Genomic DNA, 2,833 nt, shown 5'->3' with positions numbered 1-2,833 from the left:
GCCGCACGATTGGAACCGAGCAACCGTCGAACATTGTTTCGCGACGTTTCCATAATGCGTTTTCGTTTCGCTCGCATACCGCTTCTTTTCCCCTAGTCTCTGAGACGCGTTTTCGAGCCGTTCTTCTACTATCGATTCTCGTAGAGAGAAGGGACCGGGTAGTCTGGAAGTGGAACCCGCATCTTGCGTGTACCGTACACGGAATTGAGAGGACCGGCCGTGAAGCTCGTTTTAAAGCCGTGCGTCTGACACCCAACTCTTGCGCGCCAATTTCGCGGCAAGAGATAATATGGGACGAATGACCGGCAAAGAGCCAGCTGTGAAGTCTGTTTTTTTAATCGAATCCGTGGACGTGTGTATGCCGTAGCGTCGCTCGTCGTGTTCGTTCATGGTCGTTCCGAGAGAAAGAACGAAAGCGGTAACGAAGGGACCGGCCGTGAAGCTCGTTTTAAAGCCGCGCGTCTGACACCCAACTCTTGCGCGCCAATTTCGCGGCAAGAGATAACATGGGACGAATGACCGGCAAAGAGCCAGCTGTGAAGTCTTTTTTCATTATTTGCTTTCAATCGATCGATCGGTACGATTCGTGCAACGTTTCGCGCGATGCGACGCGAAAACATGCGCGCAACAATAGATGCGTCTGATCGGAAGAACGCGAGGGTCGACTGCACGCGATGGATTCAGTATCGGGTAGGATACAAAATATATCCCCGTCGTTTCCACGCGTGCGAGTCTTCTGCGTCTTTCGCGGGTTTTTGAATGCACTATACGCCCGGAACGTCGAGAAATATATACATATTACTTGAACGTTTTTCGTCTCGAAAGGCTTCGGTGTCGTCTCCAAGGCGACGCCTGAATCTCCTTCGCGCGCTGGTCGGAGATTCAGGTATCAACTTTTATCTTCTCTTTGAAAGAAGAGAGATATTAGGTCGAACAAGTGAGAATAAAATTATATATGTGAAATATAAAATTTATACGATTACCCTGAACGGTGGATCACTTGGCTCGTGGGTCGATGAAGAACGCAGCTAATTGCGCGTCAACGTGTGAACTGCAGGACACATGAACATCGACATTTCGAACGCACATTGCGGTCCACGGATACAATTCCTGGACCACGCCTGGCTGAGGGTCGTTTACGTACCATACACTGCTTGCGTAGCTCTGTCAAATCCCCGCCGTCGTTCACCTCTTCGGATCGAACGTTTTTTTACCGAAGGGCGCAAAGAACGTCTCTGAGTCGGGTTAAGAGAAGGATGCTACGTACGAGCGAACGATGGGTGTCTCGTCGGCGTTTGTCGCGGACACGCGAAAATTCTGTGAATTTCACGGACAGTGTACGTTCTAGTTGTTGCAAAACGATCGGAATCGTTTGTATGGACTCGCGTGAGTGTTCGCGGCGTCGTGCGTCGTTCAATTACGACCGCCCGCGGATACCGCTCCACTGCGATATGGATCTGAGCGACAACTTTTTCGGCTGTTCGTGAGATGAACGGTTTCGTGTGTTTAGAAAAATTTTTTTTCCCGCGCTCCCGACGTCACCTGAAATGATGCGTCAGAGGTGAAAGAAAATATTAAGAAGTCGAGAGAGAGAGACTACACACGTTTTATTCATATTTTGTATACCGTGCGTGAGACGGATGTGCACGACACGTCGTATGTCGGTATATTACCGACTGGCCCCAGGGAGATTGTTTTCTTCCTCTCTTACGAATGAGATGTACGTTTCGGAGGATCGTCGTTACCGAAACACACGGCAAAACGAGACTTCTCGCAGCAGAACCTTTATACACAATACACATCGACTCTTTTTACCCCGAGAGAGAGAGAAAAGGTGTATTTCTTTTTTTTATTTTTCGAATTCGACGCACGAACGCTTTGACGACTGGAGAAAAACACGGTGTGTGTTAAAATCGTGCGGGACGAGCATGCGTATTCGTAACGGGTCGAATAGTTCTTATTCCCCGTCGTCGCGTGTCCTCGCTGGACCACCACCGTGCGCTTCCGCCACGTTCAGTTGAATTTCGAAATATATATATATAAAAAGAATCACCATATACTCTCTTTCGGGAGGTGTATTTTTATCGGTTTCTGCTATAGAGAAGAGACGGAGATCGTGTTGTGAGGTGTAACGTTTCTGTATCCCCGTTTCGGAGGATCGTCGTTATCGGCGGAACACACGTCAAAACGAGACTTCTCGCAGAACCTTTATACACAATACACATCGACTCTTTTACCCCGAGAGAGAGAAAAGGTGTTTTTCTTTTTTTTTTATTTTTCGAATTCGACGCACGAACGCTTTGACGACTGGAGAAAAACACGGTGTGTGTTAAAATCGTGCGGGACGAGCATGCGTATTCGTAACGGGTCGAATAGTTCTTATTCCCCGTCGTCGCGTGTCCTCGCTGGACCACCACCGTGCGCTTCCGCCACGTTCAGTTGTATTTCGAAATATATATATATAAAAAGAATCACCATATACTCTCTTTCGGGAGGTGTATTTTTATCGGTTTCTGCTATAGAGAAGAGACGGACGATCGTGTGTGACACCACGTGGTAACGTTTCCGTATCCCCGTAAAATACGTTTATCTTTTCTCGTAGAAAAGAGAGAGGAAGAGGCAGGAGCTCCTCTTTGGCGAGGCTTTCGAACGTCGCGTCCCGTCCGCCGGAATATAATGATATAAATATATAACCGCCGCCGACTTTGTGCGAAAGCGTTGAAACGAACGCGTCGGTCGCCCCATGGTGTGTGTTTGTCGTGTCTTCTTTTCCTCTTCTGCACTTCTCTTCACTGTCGATCGCGAGACCGCGCGAGATCCGCTTCGGTCGTCC

At 48.5% G+C, this 2,833-nt stretch overlaps 1 non-coding gene across 1 annotated transcript; it reads left to right on the top strand.

Moving 5' to 3' along the window:
- Window positions 1-980: 980 nt before the first annotated feature.
- Window positions 981-1,135, top strand: LOC143176026 (5.8S ribosomal RNA). The gene has a single exon (XR_013000640.1). It is a non-coding gene; the product is annotated as a 5.8S ribosomal RNA (ribosomal RNA).
- Window positions 1,136-2,833: the final 1,698 nt, after the last annotated feature.

The sequence above is a fragment of the Nomia melanderi genome, unplaced genomic scaffold, assembly GCF_051020985.1.
Source record: "Nomia melanderi isolate GNS246 unplaced genomic scaffold, iyNomMela1 scaffold0320, whole genome shotgun sequence".
NCBI lineage: Eukaryota > Metazoa > Arthropoda > Insecta > Hymenoptera > Halictidae > Nomia > Nomia melanderi.
This window is presented reverse-complemented; position numbering and strand designations above follow the sequence as displayed.